Source organism: Pelophylax lessonae, assembly GCF_965119305.1.
Source record: "Pelophylax lessonae genome assembly, chromosome: 5".
Classification (NCBI taxonomy): Eukaryota; Metazoa; Chordata; class Amphibia; order Anura; family Ranidae; genus Pelophylax; species Pelophylax lessonae.
The window spans coordinates 446,717,645-446,740,981 of record NC_138772.1 but is presented as its reverse complement, the minus strand read 5'-3'; positions in this window follow the sequence as shown (position 1 = coordinate 446,740,981).

Here is a 23,337-nt window from a genome sequence, read left to right as displayed (position 1 = left end):
TTTCCTATTATTCTTTAATGGTGTCACACATTGAGTATTGATTGGAGGTATGTTTGAATAGTGTGTATCATGACCTTTTTATGTAATTGTTGCTGTTTGGAAAATGAAATATGATGATAGCAATTTTCATTTAACTTTTAGTAATCATGTTTATGATGAGGAATCAGTTAGTTTTCATTATTATGTATTGATTGGATCCTACAGCATTTATTTGTTTATTTGTTCATTCATGAATTCTACTGTATTTTTATACTTATACGACTGGTATTTTTGGTGATGAGATAGGATCATGACCCAGTATGGGTGTTTTGTTCTGGTCTTCCTTTAGCCAATACATCATTCATCTGAGTTCATTAACTAAACATGATTATGGGCGGAGATTTGGTAGTGGATTTAGCTAATAAGCTCATTGTTTTGCAGTCTTTTTGATGCATATTTATTTGCCCATTCATTTGTGGTTCATGTCAGCTATGATTAAGCACCAGTGAAAGGTGTAAAATGCGTTAGCTGTTTACTGTAACAGTGACTCCTATGCTTTTATGCTGTATGGATTTACCACGTCAATAAAGGTGTTTGCATTGGAGTGCGACCATCCAGAACTTTTTCAGAACTTTTTTCAACTCCCCGTTCCTCCCTGGAATCTTCTGGGACATGTCACAGGTCCCAAAAGATTGCCCGTCCACTCAGGACACGCAGCGTGACTCGCGCATGCGCAGTGCCCACCTGGCTGTGAAGCTGCAAGCTGTCACAGCCGGGTGCCCACCGTAGTAATCCTAGTGGGGAGGGAACCGAGGCTCCGGCCGGCCACATCACTGTGGGACAGGCGAGTGTGTGTTTATTAAAAGTCAGTAGCTACACTTTTTGCAGCTGCCGACTTTTAATAAACACAAAAACCAGTGGAACTCCGCTTTAATGTGATTGTAAGGTCTTATTTTTTTTGTATTATAATAGCAAACCTTTTATGCTTACCTCTTCTGTGCGATGGTTTTGCACAGAGCAGCCCCGATTCTCCTCTTATGGGGTCCCTGGCTGGAGCTTCTTGCCCCTCCCTCCTGTTGAGTGCCCCACAGCAAGCAGCTTTCCTTTCAGACACAGAGCTGCCATTCCTCTACCCACCCCCTTCCCTCTCTCTCTCTCTCTCCTGACTGGCTAACTGAGTTTGATTGACAACAGTGGGTGCCAATGGTGCTGCTGCTGTGTGTCAACCAATCAAGAGAGGCTTAGGCACATGTGGACACCGCTGTATAGAGATGGGTCTCAGGTAAGCATTAGGGAGGCTGAGGGGGGCTGCTGCACACAGAATACTTTTTATCTTAATGCATAGAATGCATTAAGATAAAAAAAATTCTGCCTTTACAACCACTTTAACCCTTGAAATGCAAGTGAAACCTCACTGCAAGGGTTAACTACTCCTAGGTATGAGGTGGATAAAAAAGATTTACTTGCCTAATCCTCTGCTCTTTTGAGCTGCTAGACCAGACCCTGCAGGCTGCAGCCTCTTCTCCCCAATGTTCCATTGGTCTAAGGCTCTGGCATCATTAAGACCAATGCAGGGTCCAAAGTTCTGCAAGGACAGGATGATGCTCAAAGCCAATACACCGACAGAGGGAACTCTGTCAGCCAGGGAAGTGGAGGATCAAGGTATAAAAGCTTTTACTCTACCTTAGAATAACGAGCAGCGCCCGCACTGCATAGGGAGGATTTTCAAATTTCCCGCCGTTGGTCCTTTCTGGGCTTTCTGCTGTCTTTGTTAATATAAAAGAGATTTTTTCAACTGAATTTTAACATGCATTGCCAAAATAACAAAAGCTTTTTCTAAAGTTAGGTTTACTTGTTTATAATTATTAACTTCAAAAGCTCCTCCTTTGAAATAAAGCTGATTTCCAGCTTTACTGTCACATTTTTTTAATATGTTTAGGCCCAGCTGGCCAAACAAACTATTTCCTATACTAACAGGTGTAACCGCCCACTGGGCACCCTTTATAAGCTGTATGTAGTCTCTGCAACATGTAGTATACAGCCTTGTGTTCTGGCTGTGGGACAGGAACATCCTATTCCACACCCGAAACAAAATTAAGTCAGGCCCAGCCGTGCTCAGCTATTCATTGGCAGCTTTGTATTCTCTGAATGACTACAAAGCTTCCTCTAATTGGCTGAGGCGAAGAGGCAGGCATATAATGTCAATCCCTGCCTCAGCCAATCAGAGAAATCTTTGCATTCATTTAGAGAATACAAAGCTGCCTATGAATGGTTGACCCCCGCTCAGTCCGACTCAATTTTTTTCTGGGTGTGGAACCAGATGTTCAAGTCCAACAGCTGGAACACAGTGCTGTATACTGTATGTAGCTCAGGCTACATACAGTTTGTAAAGTGAGTGTGTACACAGGTGAAGTACACCACTGCCGTCATGCAGAGAGGGCAGCGAGCTCTTATTCCTCTGTGGCTTCCGTAGGTGTCATCAAGAGATCAGCTGCCTGATTGGATGCTTTTGCCCTGGATAATCTTGGTGACCATCTTTAATGTGGACAGTGCTAATAAATAGCACTGTTCCACTGCAGTTGGCAGGCATTTTTTAAGTGGCTAAGTCAGGGACAGGATGCTGCTGGTTAGGGACAGCGTAGTTAGCACAGGGGAAATGTTCCAGTGGAGGAGGGACAGAGTAGGGACTGCATGTCTCCAGCAGCAACTTTCCTCATCCTTGGGTGCCTTGTTGCCAGACAAGGTTTCAGCCACCTCATTCAGCAGATGCTGCCGGGCATCGTAAGCCAGTTGGTGTCTTCTTTAATACTGAGACTGCGTTTACAAGACCTTCTGTAAAGTACTGCTGTGCCAGGCTCAGCCGTGTTACACAGATCCTGTTAGGGCTTTTTCACACTTGACTAAATTTCTAATGCTTAACTCTCCTATAGCATTAGTATGAGCGTTAGACTTGTGTTATTGAGCTTTAGTATGGGAGTTAAACTGGTGTTTTACAAGCATTTTACAAGAGTTAGAAATGCTCTCCAAATGCCCTATGGGCAGTTTTAAAAGTGTTTGATGAGTGATAAGGCATGTTAAAACAGCTCCACAAATGCCTATTCCATTACAGTAAACCAACCTATCTTAATGCCCCGCAACTGTACCGCAACTGCCTGCCATAGCATTTGTGAAGCGTTGCCATAGACTTGAATGGGAGGCGTTGAAAGAATTCAAATACCTCCTAACTCAACATGAGGCTTCAATTTGGAAGCGACACAATGCTAATGCTTCATGTTTTGATAGTGTGAAGGCCTCTCAAATGCCTGCTTTTAATGCCAGTGTGAACTTAGCCTTACTACATTGTTGGAACGTTCATGTTAGTACACTTTACTGCATTCATTGGTCTCCATGTGCATTTCCTCCACTTCAGGTACCAAACGTCTGGCCCTGTCAGAATTTTAGCTTTTTCTGTTTATAGCGCAAAAAATAAAAATCGCAGAGGTGATCAAATATCACAAAAAAAAGCTCTATTTGTGGGGAAAAAAAAGACATCAATTTTATTTCGGTACAGTGTCGCACGACCGCGCAAATTTCCATTAAAGTAACGCAGTGCCGAATTGCAAAAAATGGCCTGGTCATTAAGGGGGCAAATCCTTCCGTTCCAGAACTGGTTAAAAATGTGCCTATATCTTGGCAATGTCACGGCATAGACCAGAAGCATTGAAATCAAAATGTAAAATAAAGTCTTGTTGACACTGCCGCAAGTTCACTTCAAACTTTTATGATAGAAAGTACACAGGTTCACCTATAAATATCTAATTTCCTGAATAGTCATCATTTGTACTTTGCTGAGCAAAATAAATAATCTGTTCTATTAAAAGGCCACTTTTCTTGAAAAACACCAATAACACCAATGTTTACGCACAGTGTAACCTTTCTGTGTATTACTGAATAATACAACAAGCAGCTTCAAGCTTTGTGTGAGGTCAATGGTTGTATGTTTCTAAATAATTTCTCTATTCATACTTATTTAATGTGAAAGTCATGAACATACTTTGATGAAAGTACACGACAGTCGAAATTTAAAATGAACACCCCATGGCAGAAGCCCATACTTATAATAGAAAGATTGTATGGGAGGCTGATTTGCCTGAGAAGAGGTTCTAACCAGCCACTGATCAGTCTCCCAGAAACTTACTGGTAAACTCATTAATCTGTTCATAAGCCATTGTACCTATCTGACACTAATTTGGTTAGTGAGATATAAACCATCTTATAACTTAATAGGCCCTAAGTGTCAAGGGGCCCCTAGCTTATCTTTTTCCACCTACTCTGGCCCTATTGTCAAATATAGACTTAATGGAAGCAAATAATAACCATCATTCTGATGGATGTATCTACAGGTTAGGATCGCGACGTTCTCTATCTAGGAGCACACCAGGACTCCAATAGACCTTCCATTGGTTCAAACTGGGGTCTATGAGGCAGGGAGTTCATCAACTGATTATCTCTCCCCCCCCCTCCACAACTCGGGGGGGGGGATGGATTGACCTCTGGTTGGCTCTGTCCAGCATGATTTATACTAAGTAATTTTGAGAAGATACTTTCAATTCATGTGATTTTCCATAGTCTACTATGTAATGGTGAAGAGTTTCGCAAGTATTTTTAATATTTGCTTTTGCTTCTCCTGAGGAAGCGAGCTTTGATCTCCTGAAACGCGTAGAGAAACAATCAGCACAGACTATTTTTTTATAGAAAGCTTCTCACTTAATTTGTTCTTATGTTGTCTACTCTTGTATTCTCCTTATTTGGCAATTATATATGACTATGTTTATAAATGTATGTTACATTGCTGGTTTAGATACTGTTTAGAAACTGTTTTGCATATTTTATATATAGTATCTCACAAAAGTGAATACACCCCTCACATTTTTTTAAATATTTTATTATATCTTTTTATGTGACAACACTGAAGAACTTTGTTACAAAAGTTTGTGCAGTCCGATAGTGAAAGGTAAACAGGCTAAGCGAGAAAATCCACAACCGATTACTATTCCGCTTACCAGAAATAGATGAATATTGTGCAAAATAGCTGATCACACTCCGCCAGGTATAATAAGGACAATGGATAATCCCAATAGCAAGGAATTAATTCTGTGTGAACTGTTGGATGTGGTGTGTTGATGGCATCAAAATGACTCAAATGCAGGTGAAATTATCGAGGAAGTGCGGGCGGCAAGCCGATCGGCCGGCGGCTGCAGCTCTTTGTACATTCAAGGCGCGATTCTTTGTTCTTCCATGTGAGTGCTTTTTCCTTTTTTTTAATAAATAGTTGTCTGGTTTTATGCTATGGCGCTTCTATCTTTTATTTTATGATTGCTGTTCCATTGATCTACATTTGGCATCTGCTGTGGGATATCGTGAGGTTGCTAGACTTCCCCTGGACTCTACAATTATCAGATTGCCTTCTTGGAATTACGGACTTCTTCCTTACTTACATCTGTTAAGGAGCATTGATACTGGTCGTGGTGGCTCATTTTTGGGGTGAGTCCCCTTCTGTGTATCCCTCACAGGGTGGAAAATGTATGATTCTTTGCTGCACGTCTTTCTCCTCCATGCTGGATAGTTAAAATGCACATTATCTTTCTTCTGGTAAGAAGTATATATACATGTTGTGATTAAGCACAGTGGTGGTTGTTTCTTCCTTGGTGCTACAATCCATTTTTCTTTGTGAGTGAAATATTTCTCTCTTTTTATTATTCAACATTCTTTTTGGGGTTTTATGCTATGGCATTTATTTTTGTCATTCCATGTTAATTACCGTCCACGATAATTTCACCTGCATTTGATTTATTTTGATGCCATCAACACACCACATCCAACGGTTCACACAAAATTAATTCCTTGCTATTGGGATTATCCATTGTCCTTATTATACCTGGCGGAGTGTGATCAGCTATTTTGCTCAATATTCATCTATTTCTGGTAAGCGGAATAGTAATCGGTTGTGGATTTTCTCGCTTAGCCTGTTTAACTTTCACTATCGGACTGCACAAACTTTTTTCATTGTTATATGTTCACTTGGACTTTCTTATTTAAGACTATTTATCTTTATCACTTAGCGCAACTTTTTCTTATATTTATTGTTTTGGGGTGTTGTCACACTTGAAGTTGCCGCTTACTTAATTTACATTATTTGGTTAGCATTAGCACGGTTCATTTATATATTTATTAAATGCTATATACCAGATTCCTAAAAAGCAGGGAATAAGGGAAGTTCACTTGCAAAATATACAGTGCAGAACAGTCAAGAGAAAATGCAGTTACTTGTAATTTCCAGAGCAGGGAGTGTAACACCTCTCTCACTAGGAGGCTGGCATTGGCTGATAGTTTATGTAGCTGGCCATAGAGAATCTCAGCCAGGCTCCACAAGGACTGGAGTAGTCTTTGAAGGTTCAGGTGGTTGAAGGCAATGTCACCCCACAGCAACGACAGTACTCATAAGTCTGCTGGCACTGTGGCTACCACAGTGACAGGAACATAAAGTGTTTGTAAAGTCTATAATCACAAATCCTGGAATCCCCTCTGTTACAGGAAGATATACTGTGCAGTGTATGTGCTTTTTAAAAATTATTCAGCGAAATACCTTTTCAGAGCGCTCTCCTCCTCTCCTCCCGGCTGACGTCAGAGGGGAATCTCAGCCCCTCCCACTGTAGTCCTCTGATCAGGGAAGGAGAGTGCTTGGCGGTCACGTGATCGCACAGCAGCACTCTGAAATAAGGTATTTCACTGAATAATTAAAAAAGAAAAAAAGAAAACACATAGTGTACACTGCACAGTATATCTTCCTGTAACAGAGGAGATTCCAAGATTTGTGATTAGTGATTTCTTTTTACAGCCACAGTGGAATAGTAGTAGGAGGGGAGGGGTGGAGGGGAACCACTTAGTTCCTTATTCTAGTTCCAATTAAAATATCAGTATTTCATTGTTTTTCAGTGAATACAAAATTTTATTGTTCCCAGTGAAAGACATGCTTTCCTTGAATAGGAGTTTTCCCTTTCCCACTGCAGATGGATTAATGAACCAGCCAGTAGAATTTTATAAAACTCTGAGAGGTTGCCTAAAGGATAGGGGTAACTTAAAGGATAACCATACAAAAGTATAGTTAGTAATTAAAGCATCAATAGCTATGAAAAGTTTAGGAGAGATGTCAGGAAGACATTACTTTTAGGGCAAAAAATGGGGTGACACAGTGCAGGCAAATTGCAAATTTCCAGCACATCAGCAATGATGTAGAATGCTACATTCAAACATAATAAAACAAACCAGGAAAAGGCAATCATTGGCTAGATCACAATAGGTCTTTTATCAAGCATTGGGTAACTGCTAAACTAAATGTGAATAACAGCCTCTGTTTTAAAGTGTAACAATTAATCACCAAAATCACCAAGCAGATTAAAAATCATCAAAATAACATTACAGTAACATTACACAATTTCCTTTTCTTTGATTTTTCCATACCATGTTAATATAGCAGAAACATTCTATTTATTTGTATCAAATGTGTTTTGCCAATTACAGCTTTTATAATGGCCAGGAGAACCTTCATGAACCCTGATGCACAGTTCCGGCGCTCTTCACTAGTGAGTTCATTCCTTCTGGCTGTGTGGGAACACACCAAAATTATAATACCTTATTATCAAATATCTGAAATCTGAATATTGTATTTTAGACACCGAATAATAATCAGGCACCAGATAAACCTGCCCTAATATCAAATAATAGTTTCATTTAGTTCTACAAACTCTTTCCTTATATCATCAAACTTGTGAAACTAATGCAACATTGAGTTGGAGACAGGGAAACTTTGATGGTTATGGCATAGTACAGTAAAAATTTTGTATCTACCGTAATTCTTATGTTTGTTTTATAATATGAATCATTGCAATATAACATTGACCACACATGTCACTATCAGACTGTACATTCCATTTTAGATTTATTAATTATACAGTGAAAAGACTTATCTGACTGGATACAACTTGAATGGTTTGCTTAAAATGGCCCACGCTTTGACGCTGATTTACTAAAGGAGTTGAGCACATTCACTTTCAAAGTGAATGAGGTGAAACAAAGTAAACTTACAAACATACCCAATCATAAGGAAAAAAAAAAATTATTGGATATTTTTGGGCGCAACTTTATGCCATTCACTAAGCTAAGATAAAATTCACTTAGATTAGTGAATGAGGTTTTTCTGGCTTCAAATATCAAATTGTGATCAAGACAAAATCCTGATGTTTCAATTTGGTGAGAGGCTGCTAGCCAAATCCACATTACACTTTGATAAAAGAAGGACATTGCCACCTGCAAGTATCACTGAGCAAGTGTCATAATCGGTGCTTAAAGGGAGTAGAGTCAGTTTCATCATCATCGCTTACCGCTCCCCAACCTCACGTGTGAATGAACCCTAAGGCTACGTTCACATGTTAGCGTAGCGGACCACGGGCAGAATCACCGCGATTCTGCCCGCGATCCAGAAATCATTGCAAATCCCGGGACGCCTGTGCGTTGCCGTTGATTTGCAATGGCACCCCAAACGCTGTGCGATGTTGCCGCGATTTCCGCCTGCCGAATAGCGGTAACATCGCGCAAACAAAATCGCGGGTCGCATGATGCCCCAAAGAAGCTCTTGTACCTTTTTTGTGCGTCATGCGACCCGCGATTTTGTTTGCGCGATGTTACCGCGATTCGGCAGGCGGAAATCGCGGCAACGTCGCACAGCGTTTGGGGTGCCATTGCAAATCAACGGAAACGCACAGGCGTCCAGCGATTTGCAATGATTTACGGAGCGCGGGCAGAATCGCAGTGTTCTGCCCGCGATCCGCTACGCTAACATGTGAACGTAGCCTAAGTCACACAGGTACTCTGGCCGTGTGTATGAATGACTTGTTCATACGGCTAGAGCCACTTGTTACTCTAAGTCACACAACCACAGGTCCTAATTTGCCAGATGTGGGTGAGTGGCCCTGAATGCACACTGTCTTTGTTCGGGGGTTGTCTCACATTTGAGACTGAGAAAGGGACTGAGGACCTAGACTCATCAGTCCCTTTCTCTACAGCCTCAGCTGCACAGATAAATTAATATGAATCGCTTGTCTTAAAAATACACAGCTTACTATGCTTTAGTGATAAAAGGATACAAGAGCAATTGGTACCAATCGCTCACTGTGTTCATTCAGGAAAGGAAGAGCCCAGTAAAAATTACATATTTACTGGCCCCTTACCCGCTCTTCATCCTGAAATGACCCCCCTGTGTGCCCTCAGCAGTTCCCTGCAGGGGAGGGAGGAATTCAGCAGTGCTGTGATGGAAAGGAGCACATAGGGGTCCCAAATAGCAGGGGAGTGGAGGCGCACAGATACTAGAACCGATCCTCCTGCAGCGCACCAGATGGAGAAAGAGGAGTAGAAGTCAGCAGCGCTGCAGGGGGAGGCAGGAGAGGATCAATGTCACGATCAATGTTAGCAATAAAGAACTACAGCGGGCCCTCCTGTTCGACAGGTGCCCTGGCCCCCCTTTTAAACTGATGGGACCTGGGCACTGCCTTATCAACTGCCATGCTGGCAGCCATTTTTGTCTAGGCTGTAAGTGACACAATAAGCCTAAGAGCAGCATTTTGTTTTTGTTCATGAAAAGACATCAGCAATGTTTTACTTAGAAATATATTATTTGATAGTGCTGCCCCCTAAAGTGTTAAGTGTGACTTTTAATAAAACGACTAAACATGCAGTGAATAAAATATGAGCAAAATATGACATTAAAAAAATATGTTGAAAAAATCAATCATATAAAAGTGATATTATGAAATAGGTGCAAAATCCATTGTTCGGTGAACATAAAAAAAGTCCTTTCAATTAAAAAGTAATTTTCAATAATAAACGAGAGTGTCCATGAAGTGCATAAGTAGCGTTGATTGATAAAATCCACCACCAAGCACCAACACTTAGCATGTGCTTCTTATCAGATAGCGTGGAACATAAATTATAATGGTCATAAAAGCACAAAATAACCCAGCACCTGAGATAGGCGGTGGCTGCTCAGCAGCAGCTCCCAATGGATCAGGAATTAAAAAAAAATGAAAAAGCATAGTGAAGCCTGCTAACATTTAAGTCCTTTTATTTAAAATTTGTAAGAAGTACCTTCGATAAGTTGTAAACAGGCACAAACGAGTCAAAAACCAGCAGACTGTCAGCTCATGAGAAAGAAACACAGTGAGTAGCGGCTAAGCAAGCGTGATGTCTTCAGTAACAGCCAATCCTGATGCGTTTTGTCATCGGTGATAGCTTCCCAGGGGCAGGCCAAGCGTCAGATATCTAACTTATCAAAGGTACTTCTTACATATTTTAAATAAAAAGACTCATATATTTTATCCCCACCCCCCCCCCCCCCCCCCGTTCCCGTCTGTCTTGCGGCTGTGAAACGAGCACTGCTATCACTCTTAAACGTCCAGAGACTGGTCACCGTTGTACTGAACTTTCGTTCCACCCCACCCTTTTTTGACAAGTGAAAAATATTTGGAGCTCACGTTCACGCAAACGGAGCTGTGGGATATCATATGCCCATTCTGTTATACGGATTGGTACCTTAAAGAGGTTGTAAAGACCTTTTGTTTACATTTACCTATAGGTAAGCCTACATCAAGGCCTACCTATAGGTGCTATAAATATCTCCTAAACTTGCACCATTTAGGAGATATTTACAGTGCATGCAGCCGATGACGTCATAGACGCATGCGCTCTGAAGGAACGGCCACCCGTGCCGTTCCTTCAGATACCAGTGCCGTGAACGGCGGCTCCCGCGCGCATGCACGGGAGTGATGTAATCGCGCCCCCGGCCTATCATATGGCCAGAGGACGAGATCCAGGTAGCAGGACGGCCAGACATGTCGGCCGTCCTGTCGGCACTGAGGGGGCTTCGTTTTTAGGTAAGTACTTCATAATGAGCTAGTATGCAATGCTAAAAAATAAAAGACCCAGTGGTGAATAAATACCACCAAAGAAAGCTCTATTTGTGTAAACAAAATGATAAATATTTAGTTTGGGTACAGTGTTGCTTGACCGCGCAATTGTCATTCAAAATGTGACAGCACTGAAAGCTGAACATTGGCCTGGGCAGGCAAGGGATAAAAGTGTCGGCTATTAAAGTGATTGAGAAAACCCTTCTTAAGAGTTCAGTGACTACGTTCCGAAGGTTACATAATTACATAGTTGGTAAGGTTGAAAAAAGACAGTAGTCCATCCAGTTCAACCTGTGTGGGTGTGTGTGTAAGTTTATGTCAGTATTAAATCCCATATCCCTGTATGTTGTGATCGTTATCTAAATGTTTTTTGAAACTATCAACACTCCCTGCTGATACCACTGCTTGTGGAAGGAAGTTCCACATCCTCATGGCTCTGAACCCTCTACGTCAGGCATCACTAAATGATGGACAATGGGCCAAGTGCGAACCAAGTCAATTTTCCATCTGGCCTCGCCGCCGCGTCATTTAGGATCTGCTTTTTTTCCATCAGCTGTCCGCTAACTCTGTTGTCTTTATACAGCTGACATGGGAAGAGCAGCACAGCGATGCACGGAGGGCGGGGGCTGGCCCAGCTAACTGATTGGTTGCTAGAACCGCCCTGCATTCTAGCATCCAATCAATTAACTGGGGCAGGTCCCGCCCTCCATCCATCTCTTTGCTGCACTTCCAATGTCAGCTACTGTGCCGCCTACTGTGCTGTGCCCTGTGGAAGGTAGGACAGGGAAAAGGGCACTATTATTGGTATGAAGGATGGAGGAAGCTGATGTAAATGGGTAAAGGATCAGAAACTGTAATATGAAGAAGGAGGGTGACATAAAAGAGGCAGCGAAGGAATGTGAAGGGAGGCTGGGGACTGCAGTGTGAAGGGGGGGGGGGGCTTTAAAGGAGAAGGTGACCATGGAATGTCAGAGGGGTGCTATAAAGGGAGGGAGGGAGGACAGGACTGTAAAGGGGGGGCTGTGGACTGCAGTGTGAAGGGGGTGCTATAAAGAGAGGGTACAGTTATGTGAATTGGGGTGCTATAAAGGGGCAGGACAGTTATGTGAAGGGGGTGCTATAAAATGGGTAGGGACAGTTATGTGAAGGGGGGGTGCTATAAAGGGAGTGAGGACAGGACTGTAAAGGGGGGCTGTGGACTACAGTGTGAAGGGGATGCTATAAAGAGGGGATACAGTTATGTGAAGTGGGGTGCTATAAAGGGGGTGAGGACAGTTATGTGAAGGGGTGCTATAAAATGGGTGGAGACAGTTATGTGAAGGGGGGTGCTATAAAATGGTTGAGGACAGTTATGTGAAGGGGGGGTGCTATAAAGTGGATGAGAACAGTAATGTGAAGGGGGTGCTATAAAGGGGATGAGGACAGGAACGTGAAGGGGGGTGCTATAAAATGGGTAAGGACAGTTATGTGAAGGTGGGGTTGCTATAAAGTAGATGAGCACAGTAATGTGAAGGGGGTGCTATAAAGGGGATGGGGACAGGAATGTGAAGGGGGTGCTATAAAGGGGATGAGGACAGGAATGTAAAGGGGGTGCTATAAAGGGGAGGAGGACAGAAATGTGATGGGGGTGTTTATAAAGGGGGTGAGGACAGGAATGTGAAGGGGAACCGGGGACTGCAATGTGAAGAAGGGGTATTATAAAGGGGCAAGGACAGAAATGTGACGGTGGGGGTGATATGAAGGGGGCTGGAAACACAATTTGAAGTAGGAGTTGGTATAAAGGGGGGCCGCAGACAAAAATGTAAAGTGGGGATGATGTGCAAGGGGACTGAGTTCACTGATGTAATAAAAAGGATTGTGATGTGATGGATCTGAGGCTAGGTTCACATTATTGCGTAACGCGCATAGGCGGCCCATTTATTTCAGTGGGCTGCCTTATAAGCAAAGATGCAGAAAAATAAGTCCCTGACCCTTTTTTGTTTCTGGGGTGTGGTCAGTACACATTCTGTGTACAGAACAGCTCCAGGTAGACATATTGAATTGCATTTTCGGAACATTACAACAGCTGCAGATTGAAAAGGAAAGGACAGTTTTAATAATGTTCAATTACAATATGCTTTGTGTCGCACTTGTATACGCTATATTGTTTTTTCTTTATTTGATGATTTTTTTTCCCCACGAAAGTGGATTTACACTTTAAAGCGCTTCTCTCCAGTTTCAATGAATGGCTGCGTTTTTTTTTTTAAACTCCCTCCCACTAAAAAGTTTTTTTTCCCTATGCTAGAGTCAGGTATTTGTATGTCGCTATCTTCATGTTATCATTAGTAATGTTTTCTACCTACTTTGGTGGATTACATAGAAGGGTCCACTAAAATGGAAATCTAGATTATATTTTATATTATTAATGCATTAATGTTCTCATTAATTCTTCAATATTACCTTAATTGAAGATGGATTATGTCTATTGATGTGTCTAATATAAACATATTTAGCCAAAACTCCCTACTGTAGGAACCTTAAGATCTCTCCAAGGATCTAGCAGTGACACCTGTGGGTAAAGAGACTTTTTGTAATTAGTTTATGCGACCTCCAGTGACCTCCCCTTCCAGCAATGATAAGACCAAACTGAAATGCCACCTGTCTGCTCTGAAAGACAAAGCTCTGAAAGATTCTAAATCACCCAGCTGTGTACTGTGAACTCCGCTCTATGGGAGAGCAGCCAGAAAAAACATTCATTTTGGGAAAAACAATGTAACCATACACTCAGAAAGATAGACTCGGAGGGTCATGTCCAACACCTTTCTCAATACACAAGAGAGGACAAAAAAATAAGCAACATAGGAACTTTAAAAATAGATAAATAAAAGCGGTCTTGATGTCATGCAGATTGTTTATGGTTAGGCTTTCAAAGAAAAAAGAACCTTTACTAACTGAACAATTACTGGTGCCCATCAGCAAATTTTAATAAAAAATAAACTTTTTCTCATTTTTGTCTATTTTATTTTCCTTTTTAAACTGTCTGACTTTTTTTTTCTTAAATCTTGAGGTAGTGTGTATCAGTAATGATAAAGGAGAATAAAACAGTTAATTCAAGAACAATTCAACCAGAGGCAAAAAATCCTACATAATTGTTCAGATAGGAAAAATTATAAAGGCCTTGTTCACACTTGCTCAATATACTGACACTGAACAAACATGCTTATAACGGTAATGCCCGATGTTTGGTGCGTTTAGTATTAAAATATTATCATTATTTGTTTTTGTGGTGGTGAACAGGATCGAAGGAGCTGCAAACGCATTGCAAACGCACCCCAAATGCACTACAAATGCATGCTGGTGCTTCATCTCCTTCCAAATTCAACAATTTGGCCCCTTTCACACGGGTGCCTCCTCTAAACAGAATCCGCCTGCTCAGCAGGGGATCTCTCTGCATATCTCCACTGAGTAGGCTGAATACAGGTCCGTGTCCACTCCACTATGCAGAGCGGACACGGACACAGTCCCACTCTCCTCTATGGGAAAATCCAATGGAAACGGGAAGCCTATCTGTTTACATCTGATCTGATTTACCCGATGGATGGAAAATAGGACCACGGACATCCATTGTTCCATAGAGGACAATGCAGAGTCCGATCAGATATGCCTGAAAAACTAACAGGTGGACCTGATTGGACAGCCTGTGTGAAAGGAGCCTAAGGCCCCTTTCACACTTGGAGTCTCAGCGGATGGCAGCTTTGTCTCCGCGCTGTGTGCAGAGACAAAGCTGTCAGGTCCCCGCTGCTCTCTATGGGGGAATCGGATGAGAACAGATAACCGCTCCGTTCTCATCCGATCCGATCCGCTGGACTGATGGAAAATAGTGTTTCCAACCGTCCAGATTTGACGGACCGGATTGGATTGGATGTCAGCGGTCATGTCTCCGCTGACATCCGATGCCCCATAGAGATGCATGGGGCATCCATTCAGATCCGCCTAGAAAACCGACAGGTGGATCTGAACAGTCCACATGTGTGAAAGGGGCCTGAGGCCTTATGCACACTGGACAATTTTGCTCTCTATCCTCGACACCTTTCCTCCTGGCAGCAGTGTTTTGGCACAAAAAATGCTTGACGTTTGTAAACAAGTGCAATGCATTTAGGTGCATTTAGGTGTTTTTAGGGGTGTCAAGTGCTTGGGTGTTAATTCATTTAATTGGCCATAATAATTATTTATTCTGGGCATTGAAATAATATAGGCAAAAAATTTGGGGGAGCATACCCATGTATTTCTAAAGCTGCTGCAGCTATGAACCAAGAGACATGTATATTAAAAAAGTGTAGGACCCACTGATAATGGGGTACTTTGACGCAGTAGTGGGCTTGAGCACGATATGGCCATATGGTGGGACCAAACCCCCATTTTTATTTATGGATTGTCTTCAGATTTGGTAGTTATTTCTTTTGCATTTGCGCGCTATTCTTTTTTAATATACATGTCTCTTGGTTCATAGCTGCAGCAGCTTTAGAAATACATGGGTATGCTCCCCCAAATTTTTTGCCTGTTTATTATGTATGTATCTGACCAGACTATCGAGGTTGAGCAACCCTCCCCACCCCCCACACACACCTGTACTCAATCAGTGTCCACCATCAAGTGGATATAGGAGGAGTCCCCTGTAGTGCATTTGCACATCCTTCCCAGCAAGGAGTATTATCTCCAAGGGTTAGAAAGGCTGGATTCATTTCTTTTTCATGGATAGTGTAGGACCCACTGATAATGGGGTACTTTGACGCAGTAGTGGGCTTGAGCACGATATGGCCATATGGTGGGACCAAACCCCCATTTTTATTTATGGATTGTCTTCAGATTTGGTAGTTATTTCTTTTACATTTGCGCGCTATTCTTTTTTAATATTGAAATAATATAACCCTCAAGCACGAAACGTGCCTAGCATTAACCACTTACCGACCTCCCACCGTCCATTTACGTCAGTACTTTGACAATAAATACCGGGGTTTTGGCAGCAGATGGCTGCCATAACCCCAGTATTTTTTTAAATGGCGGGTGGTCCTCTTTCAGATAAGGGTGGTCCCAGCGGCTGATTTGCCACAGGATCACCCTTACGGTGCAGCGAAAGAGGCGCTCCCCCCTGCCGTGTCCCGGTCCAATAGGCCCAGCCTTAACCACTTGCCGACCGCCGCAAGTACATATACTGCGGTGGTCAGCCCTGTGCAGGCAAAGTGACGTACCGGTACGTCACTCGCCTGCGAGCCAATAAGGGGCAAGCACGCGCCGATATTCGCCGGTCACTCGCGATCTCCCGCTGGAGAGGGAGAAAGGCAGGCGGCTGATGTAAACAAATCCTCCTGTCATTCTCCTGATGTAACAGCAGAGATCATACGATCCTGCTATGTAGGATTGTATGTCTCTGTGGTTACATCAAAAGCCACGCCCCTTTACAGTTAGAAGCACGCCCCTAGGGACACACTTAACCCCTTGCTCTCTAATAAAGTTAACCCCTTCCCTGCCAGTGTCATTTTTACAGTAACAGTGCATATGTATAGCACTGATTACTATAGTAATTTCACTGGTACCCCCAAAAGTGTCAAAAATGTCAGTCAAGGGTCCGATCTGTCCGCCGCAATGTCGCAGTCCCGCAAAAAAATATCGCAGATCGCCGCCATTACTCGTTAAAAAAAAAAATAATAAAAATGACAAAAATCTTTCCCTTAATAGACGCAATAACTTTTGCGCAAACCAATCAAAATACGCTTATTGCGATTTTTTTTACCAAACATATGTAGCAGAAAACAAATTGGCCTAAAATGTTCAAAAATTTTGATTTTTGAATTTTTTTGGGGGGGGAATTTCATATAAAAAAATGTGAAAAATATTGTTATTTTTTCAAAATTGTCGCTCTTTTTTTGTTTATATATGTAAAAAGTAAAAATCGCACAGGTGATCAAATACCACCAAAAGAAAGCTTGCAGGACCACGCAATTGTCCGTTAAAGTCACGCAGTGCCGAATCGCAAAATAGGGCCTGGTCTTTGGGCAGCCAAATCCTCCGGGGCTTAAGTGGTTAAAGTGGTTAACAAGCGTTTAGATGTGTTAACACACTACAAGCATTTTTCTGCCAAAACACCACTGCTCCTGGGAGCACTGAGAGAATGTTTCTTTTTCTGCCTCTAAACTCCTCTAAATGCCTATGTGTGCATGGACCCAAAGACTAAAGCCCCGTACACACGAGTCGAAATTCGGCCGGGAATTTTCATCCAACAACCGATCTGCCGATTTTCGGCTTGTTAGTATGATGCTTCCGACAACCGACTCCGACTTTTCGGCTGAAAAAATCCTGGTGTGCAGGCTATAAAATTTTTGTCCTCCGTCAAAACAAGTCCGATTTTCGTGCAGTCAGTACAGATTTCGACAGGGAAAAATCCTATGAGCAAGACTGGGCATGCTCAGAGAAGAAAGAACACAAAGAAAGCAAACCAACACATGACATCACTTCTGAAGTAGAATTCTGTCATGCAGGAAAATTCGTGTGCAGTCTAGAGCACATTCCAACCAACAAAACACCACTCTGGACAAAAGATGGACGACCGGTCGGCGGAAATTCTTTGCGTGTGTACTAGGCTTAACATACAGGGGCGTTTGGAGGCAGAAAAAAAAACATCAGACGCCCCTAAGACCAGCATCGAAAATGTCCAGTGTGCACGAAGCAACGCATTTTTAAAGCAACACAAATACTTCATATTTTGATAATGTGAACAGCTCTTCACACTGTCCATATTATCAATTGCAGACTGCTATACTAGGCATTTAGGGAGCATTAAAAACGCACCTAAAACTCCTGCTTTTAATGCCAGTGTGAACAGAGCCTAAAGCCTGGTACACACTATTATTTTTTTTTTCGTGCAACCCTGCGGGGTTAGTTCAGCAACTTTTCCCCTGCTGAGCTGTTGTTTTCTGACAGGGGGGATGGCCCCCACACCAGAACACTCCGATCAGTGCTCTCTGCCATTGACTAAGAGCGCTGATTTGAAGTTAGTTGGTTTTCCAGCATGCAGGCTGGCTTCTGTCGGACAAACGGCGATTTTTTTTACCAAAAATATGTAGCAGAAGACGAATTGGCCTAAAATGTTAAAACATTTTGATATTTACATTTTTTTTGGGGGAATGTCATATAGCAGAATGTGAAAAATATTGTGTTTTTTTTTTTCAGAATTGTCGCCCTTTTTTTGTTTATAGCGCAAAAAATAAAAATCGCAGAGGTGATCAAATACTACCAAAAGAAAGCTCTATTTGTGGGGAAAAAAGGACATCAATTTTATTTAGGTACAGTGTCACACCTCTGCGCAATTGTTTCTTAAATTAACGCAGTGCCGAATCTCAAAAAAAATTAAGGTGGCAAATCCTTCCAGTCCAGAAGTGGTTAATGGACTAAAGCAGGGGTGTCCAACCTGTGGCCCATGGGCCACATGCAGCTCAAGATGGCTATGAATGCACCAACACAAACCTTCTATAAAAATATTGATTTTTGGGGCGAATTTTTTGTAAAAATATGTTAACACTTAGCAAACACATGTGGCCGAAGAAAAATTTGACAGTATCTATTTACTGGACTTTGTTAAGTTTTCTCTTCCCAAAGAAAAATATCCCACTCTTTGCAATCACGTCTTGTTCATGTCATCATTTTTCGGCAGCAGGGCAAAAACAGTGTCAAATATTGCACTAGTTTTATGTTGCCCTCTTTTACTTTTCTAATAAAAAAATATTACAAAAATGAACTTTTATTACTCAGATAAGTACATTATCTATATCAGTGATCATCACCTTGACCTGCCTGACTTTTTCTGCTCATTAACGATCCCTATTGTGAGTATATTTTATGTGTGGGAAGGGGGGTACAGGCAGCACACTTGTAAGGGGCCTGAGCGTCCCAAGGGGCCCGGCTGACTCAGGGCCGGCCCGCACCCCCTACAGCAGCACATGAAATTAAACTGTTAATGTTAACAGCACTTGCCACTTGGCACTACAGCCAGCCGCTGGCCCATGTGGCCACCACAATAGAGAATCACACACAAGCTTCTGCCGAAGCCGCTGATTCCTCCTCCCCGTCCGTTCCGATAATTCTGGGCGGGGATAGGGATACATTGTGGAAAGGGTTGGATAATTCTGGGCGGGAATACATTGTTGAGAGGGATAGATGATTCTGGGTGGGAATGGAGATACATTGTGGAAAGGGATGGATGATTCTGGGTGGGGATGGGGATACATTGTGGAAAGGGATAGATGATTCTGGGTGGGGATGAGGATGCATTGTGGAAAGGGATGGATGATTCTGGGCGGGGATGGGGATACATTGTGGAGAGGGATAGATGATTCTGGGTGGGGATGGGGATACATTGTGGAAAGGGATGGATGATTCTGGGCAGGGATGAGGATACATTGTGGAGAGGGATGGATGATTCTGGGCGGGGATGGGGATACATTGTGGAGAGGGATGGATGATTCTGGGCGGGGATGGGGATACATTGTGGAGAGGGATAGATGATTCTGGGTGGGGATGAGGATACATTGTGGAAAGGGATGGATGATTCTGGGCGGGGATGGGGATACATTGTGGAGAGGGATAGATGATTCTGGGTGGGGATGGGGATACATTGTGGAAAGAGATGGATGATTCTGGGCAGGGATGGGGATACATTGTGGAGAGGGATGGATGATTCTGGGCGGGGATGGGGATACATTGTGGAGAGGGATGGATGATTCTGGGCGGGGATGGGGATACATTGTGGAGAGGGATGGATGATTCTGGGCGGGGATGGGGATACATTGTGGAGAGGGATAGATGATTCTGGGTGGGGATGGGGATACATTGTGGAAAGGGATAGATGATTCTGGGTGGGGATTGGGATACATTGTGGAGAGGGATAGATGATTCTTTTTAAATAAACCCATTTTGCAGCCTATTATGTGATCATTGGACTCCACCGATATGAACACTTAAAGCAGTTGTAAACTGCAGGTGGTAAAAAAAAAAAAAAAATCAAACACCTGAAAGACAATGGTATAATGTGAAATACTTACCTTAGAATGAATCCCTCCCGTGGTTTGCTGTCACTGCTGAGAGGGCTGACTCCTTCCCCAGGCTTTCTTCTGTGTGACTGGCCGGAGGCGCGATTACATCACTGCCACACATGTGCGCGTGAGCCCTTGGTTCCAGCACGAAGCTCTGAAGTTTCGGCAAGGTATGCCAGACCTTCAGAGCGCATGTGCCAGTGATGTTACCGGCTGCATCCAGGGCGAATATCTCCTAAATGGTGCATGTTTAAGAGATATTCATTTTACCTACAGGTAAGCCTTATTATAGGCTTACCTGTAACCAAAAACCACAAAGCGGGCTTTACTACCACTTTAACTTTGCCGCGAATGCCAATATCCTTGCAATTTATACCCGGATGTATATTTCCCGAAATATGTGTACATCGACAAATTTTTAGGTTCATTTAGTTTAGTTTATAACACTAACATACCTAGACCACTTTTAGGTGCACTGCATGTTCCAGCGCAGTCCCAATTTGCTTCACACTAGTCTGGGTTTTCCAGCAGCAACGCTAAAATATAACAATGAAACATGAGTTTGGATTTTTGGTGTTTCATAGCAGTTAAATTGAATTATCCACTAGTGTCTTCAAAGAGTAGACAAGTGCCCCACAATGATATACAGTAGCTAGGTAATGGTGTAAGGGGATAACATTGCTTCTTTACTGACCTTTCATGCTAATTAAAACAAAGCATTCCACAGGAATACATCCAGTTTTATTTGCTACTTTGCTATAATGTGTTCTCCAGAAGGTTAAGGCAGCAGACAATTGAAACTACCCATCTGAGGCAATTTCAATGCATATTAGCAACAGTTTTGCCTAGGAGCAGAAAATCATGAAACACTTGTTTGATGCCTTCATATTAGCCTATGGTGTGCTTCTGCTTTATCTCAAAAATGACTGTGAAGGCTAGATCATTTTAAGAGATAATGGATATCGCTCCATCTCTTCCCTCAAAATCATTACAAGCTACCCATACTAAATGATGGATGGGGCGTTCTGAGCACACACATCATCTAAGGTTTCCAACAGAGTCCTTGGTTCCCTTTGCAGTTGACTGCAGGGCAAACTGTACCAAATCAATCAGAAACAACAATAAAAAGGGTATTCTGCATGGATATCAAAAGGAGTTAAATGTCAGGCACTGCAGTGGGAATCTGGGTGTCCTGGTCATCAGTATGTCATCATTATGCCACATGTTCAAGGTGAGTCATTGCTGTAATGTTTAAAGGAAAGAAGTACATACACAATAAAGCATAGTGGTGATAGCATTAAATCTGATGAAATATAAAGTGTGATATATTAGCTCACTACAGATGTACTGCTGGCTTTCAAAGCTGAATTGGGACTTTTTGGTTTGCTCTCTGCCAGCAAATACCTGGCCTAGAATCCCTGACATCCTTCCTCCTTTCCTAATGCATATTTGGGTAATTACAGGTACAAGAGGCCCACAGGAAGTCATTAATCTTTCATGAGGCTATTCTACCATTTCTAAATTCAGAACAATAGCCCCTCAGAAAGAGACTTGCAAGCTCTCATAGACGGGAGGAAAGAACATTTTAAAAGGAGATAAATATGATAAAAGAAAAGGGAGTAATAAGGAAGCAGATATATGTCATAGGAAGATTGTTGGGAGTGAATCTAATAACAGATGTGATCCTTGCCATGTTAGCCATAAAAGTATGATATTAGGATCTATCAAATCATCAGATCATGGGATGCCAGGTATAAAAATAAATATAAAACTAATATTAAATAAACCATGCATGCATTACAATATTTTAAACATAGCTGAAAATGCTACCATGCATTATTTAAAGGGCCCAATTATGTTACCAAGCTCTGCTTACACAACCCGGCAATATGGTATAAACCTCCTTGGTATTCTTTTCATTACCTTTGTTATATGTATAGTATAATCTGATGCTCACGACCTGCTGAAGCCAATTGTGCCTTTATTATCCTTATAGTTTATTATCTATTTTTTCATAAGAGTAACTCATTGTCTTCTCTTATGTACTGTTTGTATATGATTATCCTTTTGAAACTCAATAAAAATGTATTGTTAAAAAAAGGTGACCCAAATACATTTATCCAACATGAAATTAACTTTATTTAGACAGACAGTTCAGGCCAATAAATCCATAACCATACAAATTAAAATGATACATTTATTCATATAGCTTTATGCTGGAACATAATACTGCCTTAAAAAGCTGACGACAAAAGATGAACAGCTAAGGGAGTCTCACAGATGGCAACAGAAGATCTTCTACTTCGGTTTGCTCAGCTGAACTTCACAACAGTAGGTGCTTGTGGGCAGCCCAAACAGTCGAAACTGAAAGAGAATGCATTAAGATGCCATATACTATTGACTAATTATGGGTACCAATCCAAAGACAGTTGATGGGCAGATGTGAAACAGCTGGAAGGGATCAGGGATGAGCTCTGACATGTTTGAGCACGAGTCTGAACCCACCTGTGCTATCCTCCCAGGAAGCTGTCACTATGGACAGCCAATCACAAGCAGTGGAGGCATCCACTCAGATCACTTCTACAGAAAAGTCTGTCACTGGCTGAAAATTGAAGGCAGCTGCGGCCATTGTCCCAGTACAGCCACTTCAACCCAAGGATGCACGGGTAAGTTCTAAGGGGATTGAAGTGGTTAATATATGCGCACATCCTGTAGACCTTCAGGTTACTGGGTATAAGCTCAGCATTACATATAATAAAATAAAAGCAGACAGTAGTCTTATTTTCCACTTCTACTGCCGTTTTCCATAACAAAATTTCAAGAAATTTAGAGCCACCTTTTTATTTAATCCACATTTTAGCTATTAGGATTCCTGAATTTTAGACAGATTGTTTCCACTCTGACCATACTGGGCATCTTTGTTCTGGAAAAAGACAAATCTTTAGGATCTGTTTACCTTTCCATCACACTTTCATTAGATTTTCAATGAATATGAGGAAAAGGTTTTTCTACCTGCAGTTTCTTCTCTGTCTGTGGGACAGTGTGTGGTATATTTTTTCATATTACCTTTAGAGGTGATTTGCTTGGTTTATGGCAAGGGTTATTAGAAAGAATAAAAGGATACATTGGCTGGGTGAGATGTCCCTTACTCACTGGATGCCATTATTGTGCAACACAGTGGACATTTTGGGAAAAGAACACCTGGTGCTTAAAACTGCTGCCCTTCCCAATCTGTTATTCCGATGCAAATGGATTGGACAAAACACTCATAAATGGTGTGTATCCATTGCTGGCAT